General features: G+C 49.0%; 1 pseudogene; it reads left to right on the top strand.

The window, feature by feature from the left end:
* The first annotated feature begins 8797 nt into the window (after nt 1-8797).
* LOC106628406 (uncharacterized) lies at nt 8798-10268 on the top strand (annotated as a pseudogene).
* The last annotated feature ends 1986 nt before the right edge of the window (nt 10269-12254 follow it).

Genomic DNA, 12254 nt, shown 5'->3' with positions numbered 1-12254 from the left:
CTCTCTTCTCTCCTTTAAAGTCTCCTCTGCTTTGAAGTATTGTTTAAAATACAAGAACCAGGATACCACTTATTTTCTCCACCTCCAAAGGAAGTTTAAGATAACGAGACAACAAGGTTTTAAATGTCAAAAATATCTTCTCTCCTGAGCAGGCAGCCAGCAAATCCCTGTGGCTGCTGCAAGCTCACACTGCCAACTCCTGAGCTCTGGGAATTTGGGCACTTCACCAGGACTGCTCACCTGGACAAGATGTTAATTATTTATGAACAGCTTTGTGAGCATTCCCTGCTGGGTTTATCACAGAACCAGGAGCAATGGGAAGCTTTGGGGATGCACAAGGACCAGTAAATGCTCTGGGTGCCTCAGGATGGTGGTTGAATCACCAGGAGCATGGGAGTTACTGACCCAAAATATCCTGGAGCTAAAGGGCTCATAGACATTTTCCCCAAACCATTTGGCTTCCATGTCCTCCTGGAAGGATTTCCACCCCATTTCTTCACCTGAAAGTTTGGGTTTTAAGGCTTCTTGGCAGGAATCCAAAATGTTTTCTGGCTGTGTTGGCTAAAACTCACCCTTAAACATAAGATCAGCTGGGCTTTGAAGGACAAAGATGGTTTTCCATATAATTTAAAAAATAAATCTGTGAACTACACTCTAGGCCTTTGAGGGAGTCATGAAAGCTGATGAAAGGTCAGCTTGTTTTATTTTCTGCACCAGCTTGCTGGTTCTCTGTAGATAGATAAAACCACTTTGAATTGTAAGTGTTTCTACCCTCTAAAAATGAATTTTACTTTCCTTATTCAGTCTTGGAGACTTTATGCATAGAAATCCTGACCATCCTTTCTCAAGTGGAGGAGAGTGAATGAGTCTTGAGGAGGGGATCAGGGAGATTAAACCAAACAGGGGATGAAAGAAGAAGCAATAATTGCCCTGCACCAGAGAAATCTTGTCCTTTTAGCACAGGCTGAGCACTTTAATTCAGAGTTACTCAGTCACCTGTTCCTTGGTCCAAAGAACTCAGTGGTGCTTCTCTCCCAGGGTGCATTTTTACTACGTGGAGGATGTACCTAAGGAGTAAAGCAAGGAGGAAGGAAATGTTCTCTACACTAGAAGGCAAAGCAGGAGAAAGATCAGCAGAGCAGCCAGGTGAAGGCTCTCAGTCAGGAATGAGAATGGGACAAAGTGATTCTCATATCTGGAGATATTGATTATATTATATTATATTGATTATATGATTATGATTGGATTTATTGCTAAGACAGCACCTAAGTACTGCCAGTGCAGAATTTAAAGAACTACCCTATCATCTCCATAGTTTAGATTATAGATTATTTTATTCTAAATAGATTATTACAGATTAAAGTTGGGTTGTGGTCCCTCCTGTTGAGTCACAAGTTTTTGTGACGCTCCCTTATTGTCTAAATTTCTCAGAGAAGTCTAAGCTGCTTGGTCTCAGATTTGGTCAAAAATCTGTGTCTAAAGGGTTATAATATTAGAGGGTTTGGCCAGAAACACACAGGTTTGTTTTCACTCTCTGATCCTTCAGAGCTCACAGTTAGAAAACAAGAGGCCCATATGGAGCTGCTTTAGGATTTTATCTCTGTATTTGACCCGATTTTAGTGCCTTTTTATCACCCATCCAAAAGCAAGTGTTCCTTGCCTTGGAGCTGGACATACCCTGCAGGGATGCCAGGGTGGGATCCACCCAGAGGCAGCCTGGACACACCAGTTTGCCCAGTTGGCCCAGTGTCCAGCAGCATTTTATCCCCTTTTTCAACAAAGTCAATTGCAAACACCTCCGCTCCCCCATCCCTGGAATGCATCATTTACAGGATCATCCAGACAGCTCCTTCTGCAACACCCACTTGGTGCTCATAGAACCATGGAAAGGGTTGGGACCTTAAAAATCACCTCATCCCACCCCCCTGCCATGGCAGGGACACCTCCCACCATGCCAGGGTGCTCCAAACCCCATCCAGCCTGGCCTTGGACGCTTGTGGGGATCCAGGAGCAGCCACAGCTTCTCTGGGCACCCTTTGCTGGGGCCTCACTTCCCTCACAGGGAAGAATTTAATGCTAATATCCAATCTAAACCTGCTGTGCTTCAGTTTCAAGCCAAAGCGTTGTTATCTCAGCATAAAGCACATTTCCTGTGGGAGAGTGTGGAGAGGGAGGTGAGGGGTGTGTGGGGGATGCACACAGAGACTCAGCTCTGTTCCAGGGCTGGCACTCAGGAATTTAAAACTGAGTTTAATGTTAAAACTCACACATTTATTTATCAGCAGCTCTCCCACAGCTGTTCACAGCTCCCAGGGCTGTGTGCACCAGGGCACCCCAGGCTTCCCCCAGAGCCAGCACACAGCGCATGGGAGCGGGCACAACACCTCCCAGGCTTCCTGGAGAGCAAATTCACACGTGTCTCCTGCCTTTGGTCTGCACTGACACATCCCAGAGAGGAGAGGGGTTGGGAAGAGGCAGGAGAAGAGGGGAGGCAGTGGCAGATCAGGATTTGTATGGCAATATCTGCACATCCTGCAGAGCCAGAACCCAGCCTGCAGAAAGCAGCTCAGGGTGATCCACCCCAGCCTAAGGCAGATGTCTCAGTGCAGATGATTCACACCTGCCACTGATGGACACAAAATGATTTACACAGACACCACTCCAGGTGTGGCAGAGGAAGAAGTAACTTTATTCTGTCATTTAGGTATTTATAGATTCTTGACAATGACCAAGGATTGGATAGTCAGGTTTCCACCTTCCCAACCACACTGGTCATAAGAATTGTCCATCAAAAGATATATCTTTAATGGAATATATAAACATCTATGTTTATAGTTACTTTCTTGGGAAAGTGTTTAGAAACTATGAAAACAATGTCAGAAAACTTGATTTTCAGGGTGACACACACCCTTAAAATTCCTCCACTGAATATACACTTCTCTCACTACCAGGGAGCCTGGCTGTACCACAGGGATTTTTGAAAGCAAGGGAAACTGAGGCACCAGCACAGGACAGGCTCGTGCCCAGACTCCACTTTAGTTCTCTGGACTGGGAAAACACCTGCCAGTCCTAGGGACACGTGTTTGGAGCCTTTCAGTGGGATGTGGGGGCTGAATGACAGTTGTAGTTGCAGGGTTTTGTGTTGTCTTGTAAAGGGGCGGCTGTTTTGGGGTAGAAAGTTGTAACCACAGCGAAGAGAGCAGGACACAGGGGATGAAGGGTGGCTGGTGCAGGGATGAGTACCCAGGTTCCTGGAACATCCCAGTTCCCTGCTCACCACTTCCAACTCTTGGAGCTGTTTGATCAGTCCCACAGCGGTGCCAGCATGGGTAGGGCAAGGAGGGGTTTCTGATTTGGGGGCATCACAGCCATAACCCCTCCTCTCCCTCCTGACACAGCAGGATGGAGTGACCAGGAGATCTCCCCAACAATATAAAACCAACTTCAGGTTCAAAAAGCCCATTGATTGTAGGAAGCAGATAAGTCACTGGGATCTGTCCAGGCTCGAAATCAACACTGGGGCCATTTGTGCTTACACCAGTTTTTCATTTTGAGCTCTTATCAGATGAATATGATGGATATGGAAGCAGCCACAGATACTGCAGTTGTTTTTCTTGTGGCAGGAGGGGAAACTCTGGGCTTGGGCTGCACAATGAAGCTGTGAGAGTTGATTCCAAAGAAAAACTTTCCTTGCTAATCAGATGCTCAAAAGCAATTAAAGTAAAGCGGGAGGTTGGAATAACAGAAAATTAGTTGTAATTTTGAACACTTTATTCTTTTGTATCACATTTGCTTTTCTGTGAGAGCTGTTTCCTAAATTAAGAAAAACAATCCATAGTGTAACAAGGCAGTGAGGGGGTTCCTCAGCCTCTGCTGGGACCTCTCATGTTTGCAAGTCTCAGGAACAATCACAGGCTCACCTGAACATGTAACTGGGCTTCCTGCTGCCTATCTCCCCACACCCAGTTGTCCATCCCTCCTGCATTGTGTGTACCCAGCACAACCTCTTGCTCTGAAGCCTCCTGATGTGATTAACTGTGGCATCTTTAACAAAACCTGCGGCAATATTTCCTTCTAAAGCAGAGTGAAGATTTCACTTACCCATCCTCCTTCAATTTGCCAAATTTCATTTTTATTCCACTGCATAATTAATCAGGCACTGGCGCATATGACAGCTTGGCTTAAATTTAGTTCTCACTTCCCCTATGTAGCCTTGTCAGATGCAGATGGCTGGTCAAACACGGGGCTGGGGTTGTCTGAGAAGGCGGCACAGAAATCACCAGCCTGGGTCAGATCTTTTCTCCACCAATTCCAACATCTTGTCTCCAATGGCAACCAGCTCCAGGCACTCCAGAGAGCGAGAGGTGCACAGGTGCTGGAGGAGAAGGAGGCACCAACACCCAACCTGCCCAAAGGTGTTCCTGAGCTGGGGGCTCCTCTGCCATCAGGGGGTGGAAGGACCCACTCCCACATCCCTCCTGCAGCCTGGGTAGCTGCTGATCCTTGTGCTCACTGAGTGCCCATGGGACAGTCCAAGCCACTCAGAACTTGTGCAAGCAGGTGAAAAAGAAAGGTGTGTGCAAAGCCTGCTGGCTGCTCAAGGGTTTAGTCCTGTGGAAATGTCAGGGGGAAAAATGGGACGGATTATTTTCTGCAAAGTGCAGAACTCCAGGCACTGTAAGGCAGAATGTGAGATCATTTCAGTCCTGTACTGATCTCTACACCTGGGAAAGGCAGCACAGAACTTGCAGGTGTGCAGGGCTGTGAGATTTATTTTTTACCCTTTCTCCATGTAGGGTCTCTTTCCTAGTTTCATTCATTTCACCTTCCCACCAAACACCAAACACCTGCAAGCTGGTTATAGGCACCACTGCAATAACTTGCTTCTACACCTTGATCCCTTCCCAATTCTGTGCAGATCTGTTCTTCCAGCTTATTATTTCCACAGATGGAACCTATGTTTTGCCTCTTGCTGATCTGGTATGAGGAATGATTTCCCAAAAGGGGACAGGACTTGGACATGCCATGCCAGCACCTCTGCATTTCCTGGAATGACTGTTCATATCAGGACATCATGATGCAGTAGAGAGAGGATTTGGCAGGTGAAAGTCTTGGGGGATTAGGTTGTTTTATGAGGAAAGGAGCTTGGGGGTGAGATCCTGGTCTGGGAAGACACTGGGAAATAATTCTCATTTAAGTAAGAGCAAACAAAAACAAGTTTATAATATATATTTGGGAAACAGAGACAGAAATGGAGAAACAGAGAGAGGATGTGAGCAAAACACATTCATACATTTATACATACCTAAATGCAAGAGACTTTATTAGACCAAAAGTGAAGCATTACCTCAAAAAAAAAAAAAAAAAAAACCCAAACAACAAAAAACCCCACAAAATCCCCACAATATAGCAAAGCAATTTGTCCCAAGTATGAGGTTTTCTAAGTGGGAGAAGCAGGCAGGGCTTTCACTGGCATCTAGTGGTGCATTGCAGAGGCAGCCGATGGCACAGCTTCACTTCCAAAGTGGATTTTCCTGGGATGGTGGGGACTCTTCAGGCTGGGGCATCACTCCCAAACTGTGTTTACAAAGAGGTTTATTTTTGGACACAGCCTAACTCTGTCAAACTGTCACGGCTTTGTCTGTGAAACACTTTGTGCGTGAACATAAAACGTGTGCAGTTTATATTTCACCACAAGAGCAAAACCTTGGGATCGTACCAAGGAATATTTGATCTCTCTTTCCTTGGATTTTGGGGCTTTGCATGAGTCTGAGGGGACATCAGGCAGATCTGGTCTGTTTGGAGGAGAGGCTGAGCTGGGGCTGGGAAAATGCAGATGTCAGTGGGGAGAAACAGGAGCTCTGCTGGTACAAGTACTCTGCCCTACTGGAGGTGTCCACTTGGAATAATGTAAATTGTAAATGTAAACAGTGGACAAATGGACACTGACTCAGCTGGGATGGCACAATCCTGGCCCCTTCCTCCAGAACCTTCTGGAAGCAGAGAAGTCACACAAACAGCCTCCACCCCTCCAGCTGCTCCAGGTGAGCCCCTGCCCATGTCCTGTCCCAGCTCTTCACCTCCATGGAGCCACACACCCCCATGGGGCTGGTGGATGGAGCTGCTGCCTGGCACCAGGCAGGATTTGTGGGAAGGTATTATGGAAGAAGAAAGGAGAGAAAGGGGAAATGTTCCCCAAGGAATCCTGAACATGACCTGGGGTCTACTGTGGCCCTTCCCCGTGGTCTCTCCTGCCTGTCCAGGGCCTCCTGTGGGACTCTTGTGCATCAAAGCTGAACAATTTGAATATGGCAAACTGAATGAGGGCTTTGTGTCCTGTGCTGTGCATGTCCTGCCACAGAGGTGAATTTGCATGAATTCTCCTTTGCTGGACTGGGGTACAAGCTGCTCCTCAAACTGGTGCTGCTGCCTCACGCTGCTGGTTTGTACTGGGGTAGGAAATACATCAGCAGCCTTTAGCCCAGGCAGGAACAGTGTGTAGAGTAAATCTGAGCTCCAGAGGACCTGTGTGATCCAAGCCAGGCGCCTCACCATCTCCTGCCTCAGTTTCCTGCTTTAAAGAGGAGAGGAACAGCATGTTTGGAGCCTTGAATCATATTTAGGAGAGATTTGGAGGTGCTGGTGCACGAGGAATGAATGTTATTGCCCAGCCTCAGAGACCTGGGACAGCTCCTAATCTCTGTCCCAGGGAAGAGTCGTGCTGCAGCAGCTTTTCTTCATTTCCATGATCCTAAAACCTTCCCAGGGAAGCATCCTGGGCTAGAGCTTTCTGCTGAACCTCTAAGCCTCATTGTGCAGGGCATCCCCAAGATGGTCTGGGTGCTTTCCACGGGGTCCTGCTGTGGCTGAGTCTCTCCCAGGCAGTGCTCATCCCACTGCTAAACCAGCTCCACACCCCTCTGTGTCCCCCCTTGTCAAATCCCCCGAGTCACCGAGGATCAAGGGCATCCTTTGCTGGCAGATGGGCACAAGCCCTGCCCGCTCTGCCCAGGGGGATTGCAAACTGCTGATTGTACAGGAAAACTCTCTGGAATAATGCATCCTTCCTCTCTGCATGCAGAAACACTCCCTGGAATGCATCTTCCCTCTCCTGAAACTTCCTGGAACCTGGGAGGGAAGGAGGATGCTTGCAGTGCCTCAGGATGTTTTCCTTCCCAGACCAACAAAAATTAAGGGAACACGCTCCGCTGGGACAAGAGGGAAATGTCCCAAAGCCAGGGCAAGGGAGGGCAGGATGGGGACCAGGGATGCGGGGAGAGGGAACCACAATTCCCAGAAGGCAGAGCCAGCCGGGGACCCTCGCAGCTTTCCCCCAAGAAGAAGGACAGCTCGGGGAGAAATCCCCTCCGCTCCCTCCCGCAGCTCCCGCACACCTTGGCGGAGCCTGAGCATCCCTCGGGGCGCTGCCAGCGCGGAGCTTCTGAGCCATGGGGCAGCAGCCAAAACTGCGACCCCGGGGCCACAAAAGGGCACAGCTGTCCCCGGGGACCCCGCTCTGCCCTTCCCTCAAAGCCTGAGCCCCCGGCATCGCCGAGCTCCAAGGAAAGGGTGGATTTGGATGCGGAGGATCTGGAGAATAGAAAGAAGGAAAAAAACCCAAATAAAATTTGTTTTATTTATATTTATTTATAAGAAGGCAGGAATTCCTTCTTTAGCATTGGTATGAAGGATTTGTTGGGTTTTGCCAGAATTCCTGCCAATTGAATGGCTGTTGCCAGTGAGAGGTTTCTCTAAGGGACAAGTGAGAGCATCCCTGGTGAGAGGACAGGCCATGGACACCAGTGACCCACTGCAGCCCCCCGTGTGCCCCCAGCATCAGCCAGACCCCAGGAGGATCCTTGGTGCCCAGGATAAATCCACTACCCATTCAGCATTAATGACTTTCCTTAATAAACATACAATATTGAACTTTTCTGAGTCCTCTTCCCAGCCTGGCTGCTGCTGGGGCTTTGTCTGCTTTGAGATAAAACCTGTTGTGTTTTCACAGCTGCTCCCACATAAATGAAGGAGTTCTGGCCCACCTTGGAGTGTTCCCTCCAACAGCAAACACTAACCACCTGCTCCTGCTCCAGGTGGGTGTGTTTTGTCTCCCCTGGCTTAGTATGACTTTGCAGGTGGTTGGGTTTTGGCTTTTATTAATATAATAAAATCTTATTCTTATTCTTATTCTTATTCTTGCTACTATTATTTCTTTTATCTTCTTGGTCAATGGACAGAGGACTATTCTGAAATTACTAGCATGGCAGTAGTAGAGCTGATACTTCAGTGTCATTGCAGCAGCGAATGTATCACAGACCCCCCCCTCAAAACTTTGGTTAATCATCCTGTTCCTGCCCTCTCTGCCAGTGTCCAGTTGGGCCTGTGGCTTCAAAGGTCCCAGGTTCTCTGGAGCAGCCAAGGTGTCGATATACTGGACACAGGAGGTGCAGAAGAAATAATAACCTCATCCTTTTCCTTTCCTTTTTTCAGTCTGGCAGTTTGAATGTCCAGAATAGCAGAGAAGCCTTTCCAGGAACGCCAGGGAAGCCTCTCCAGATGAGATGGAGATGGAGCTATAAGCATTTCATCTACAAGCTGAGGTGTCAGAAGGCTGAGCAGTGCAGAGAAGCAGAACATCCTGAGCTGGTGTAGAGCAGCAGCACCCTGTTCCCACAGCATCCATTCCAGCACTCGCTGGTGTGTTGTGTCCTGGTGGTTTCTGCGTCCCCACAGACAGCCTGTCCCCACTGTGGCTCTGCTGTACCTCAGGCTGTTCCCAAGCCATTGGGAACCTGCCATGAGGGACGTGGTTAAACCCTGGGGGCCACAGACCCGTGTGAGGAGTGCAGGAAATCCTTCAGCAAGAAGGGGAACCTGAGGAGGCACAGAGATCCACAGAGGAGCAGAGGAGCTCCTCCCTTGCGGCGCTTCTCCCGAGGCCACCTGGCTGCCCACCAGAGCATCCACACAGGGGACAGACCCTTCCCCCTTGGGGATCTGCCTGGCTGCCCAGCAGAGGACTCACACCAGGGTGAGAACTCCCAGGATCTCTCCAGGATCTCCCTCAGCGCCCACATGCACACCCTGGGCCAAGTGTGAGAAGAGCTTTGTGAGGAAGGGCATCCTCACAGCCCACAGGGAGGTGCACAGGTAGGAGAAGCCCTTCAAGTGTCCCCAGTGCAGTGGGTGCTTTGGGCAGAGAGCCACGCTGCTGGCTCACCTGAAGGTGCACTGCAGGGGCCCTTTGTCTGCACAGAGTGTGGGAAGGGTTTGAGCACCAAGAGGTGTTCCAGTGTCCACCAAAGGAACCGCGCCAAGCAAAAGGAGCTCCATTTTGGCTTCAGGTCAGAGGAGAATGTGTTGGAAAGTATGGCCCATGAAGGAGATGCTGCCCAGGGATGTAGAAATCCACTGAACCCAAAGAAATTTCCTCGGAAAATCCAGGTGAAGGAGGAACCAGAACCACCCACTGATGGCACAGCAAGCACTGCTGCAGCAGCCTGCCAGAAACTTCAAGTCAAGGAAGAGCCATCAGAAAACCCAGCCTATATAAACCTCTTTGATCCAAAAATCCTACTGCCTGTTTTACAGGGGAGACAGCCTAAAAAATAAGAAGATGCTGATGGGCAGCACAAATGAGAAGGCCCCATAGCCACTAACCAGGTGTTCCATGTGAAGGAAGAACCAGAAGAAAGCTTTAATTTTGGGATGCATTCTGGACAGAAGCCAAACCTCAGTGCTATTACCCAGAGGATCTGGATTAAAGAGGAACCTGGGATGGAGGCCAACCACCAGGAGAGCCAGAGCCCAGAGAGGAAGCAGGAGAAATGCTGCTGGTCCACCAAAGAGGAGGTGCTGGAGAACTGTAAGAAATCCATGTCCAGGGAAGTTCCCTCAGCAGAAGGAGACCCCAGGGGTGAACGGACATTCCCCTGCTCCGAGTGTGGGAAGAGCTTCAACCAGAAGTCGAACCTGACAAGGCACAGGAAGAGCCACAAGAGCGAGGGGCCCTACAAGTGCACCAAGTGTGGGAAGTGCTTCCCCCATAAGCTCCACCTGATCAAGCACCAGCTGCTGGGGGAGGACCCCACAAGTGTGGGGTCTGTGGGAAGTGCTACTGGCTCAAGAAGTACCTAAGGAGGCACCAGAAGATCCACACGAGGGAAGGAACTTCTCCCTGCTCAAAGCCTGGGGAGAACACAAGGGCTGGACCCCGCCACGCTGAACAGAGGGCTCTGTGCCCCGTGAAGTGTGAAGGGGAGAGCTGAGCGTGCTCCTGAGGAAAATCCTTTGGGAAATGGGAGGGATGGAGACAAACTCTATGTGTGCAGGATCTGGAGGTGGGCAGGTCAGCCTGAGGGGACAGTGAGGCCAAGGGGACACGGGACAGCTGAAAACCAGTGCTGTACCACTTTTCTGAGTACAAACCTCAGGGTAGCACATGCTCACAGCTGTGGGATGGGGTTGGAGAGCCAAGCACTTGGAGGTGGAGGGATTAGAGCATCCTTTGTGATGGTGTAATGTACCAAAGTCATGGAAACCAAAATTGTCTTGTGTGGACAATATCTAGCCAGGAGGACCAGGCAAAGGTTATTTTTGTTACATCACTGTGTTTCTGAGAAAGATGAAGGGAACTCTCTCCTCTAGGCAAGGGTTTAAACCCAGTCTCCTCCCTCATGTGTCTCTGATGCACACCTTGATCCTACTGAGCTGATGGACCCGTCTCAAGTGAGTGACAGAGATTTGGGAGAAATTACTGCCAGCCACACGAGGGTTTTAAGCCTTGAATCCCCCAAACCAGGCTCCCAGAATGGTTTAATCAAAGTCCCTAAAAGTGAGTTATGCATAACCAGTGACTGTTATCCCAAAGCTAGCCCAGAGGCCAGTGGATCATGTCCTGGTTTGTAAATCAGAGTGGCTTTCCTTAGCATCAAGTTTCACATCCCTGATGAGCAGGGTCACCACGAGTCCCAGAGGCATCAGGGACTTCAGCAGCTGGAGTAACTTGAGCTGGCTCTCATCACCTGCTTGCCTCCCTGTCACTGTGATGCTTTTGGTGGGATATGGACTCCACTGGGCATTCAAGTTTATGGATTTAGGGAATTCAAACTAAGCAGGAGGAATAGGTGGGAAACTCTTTAGACTTTGTGGACTGGAGAACTGGAAATTATTTCCCTGTAGTGTGTGTTCCTCTCCCCAGTGTAAAGGGGACTGTGCAGCTAACCAAAAACATGGACAATTTAGCAGCTGTTATCACTCACTGCTGTTGGTTTGTTTGAGTGTTCCCTGGTCAGGTGAATCTTTGTGACTTGAACGTCCCTGGTGAAGTGGAGATGTGGATAGAACCCACAATTCCCCAGTATTTCCTTCCAGCACATCTGTGTGGACACCTGGCCAAGAAAAAACACACTTCGGGGTTCCTGATGTTGCTTGCACTCCACTGTTCTGTGTTTGACTTTGTCATGATGGCTCAAGCATGATACTGAATGCAGCTGCCAAACACTAAAAGCAGAATAATTTTGGTGTTTGGACTCCCTCACCCTTTAATATGCTCAGGGCATGATTTCAAACAGCAAAGCAAGCTCTGACAGACTCAGAAGGAGCTTCAGTCCCCTCACCTGTGAACTGTGGATAAAATTGTTCATGTTCATGTTCCCCTCAAATCCCTCTGCTCTGGTAGAAATTCGCTTTGGGACAGAAAAGGCAAATATATGGGTGAAAACAACAGTTTAGGATGTTCCAGAGAAATCTAAGGATCACCCTTGTTAGAAAAACGGGTCTGAGCCCTGTGGTGGGCAGAAACCACTCTGCAGGACTGGGAATCTCTTCCTTGGGAACAATGTGGCTGAGACAAGCTGGACAGAACAAAACAGCCTCTGCTGGAGTTGCTGAGGGGCAGGGGTGCAGCAGAGCCTGTCAGTGGGGACAAAATGATGGATGCCATTTATTTCCTTTCCATTAGCCAAGCTGCAGAGACTTTTGCCAGGAGCAGAAATTGCTGTGAGAGGATTCCAGCTGTATTATTTTTGTCCCTGCATAGACAGGGCAGTGAGTCAATGCCAGCAGCTCTCCTGGACATCACTGGATCTTCCACCCTTCACCATGAGCAATCTTACCTTCTGGGGAAAATCAGGGCTGACAGTTTGTAATATCTCCTCAATAAATAAGTATTTAAAGAAAAGAAGGAAAACTGAGCCTCTTTTCTGTGGTTTTTTTTTGGAGGGGTGTGAGGTTTATCATAAGTATCACGGAGA

This window comes from Pseudopodoces humilis, chromosome 1 (genome assembly GCF_049639895.1).
Source record: "Pseudopodoces humilis isolate 2021_Gansu_Grassland_sample_001 chromosome 1, ASM4963989v1, whole genome shotgun sequence".
NCBI lineage: Eukaryota > Metazoa > Chordata > Aves > Passeriformes > Paridae > Pseudopodoces > Pseudopodoces humilis.
This window is presented reverse-complemented; position numbering and strand designations above follow the sequence as displayed.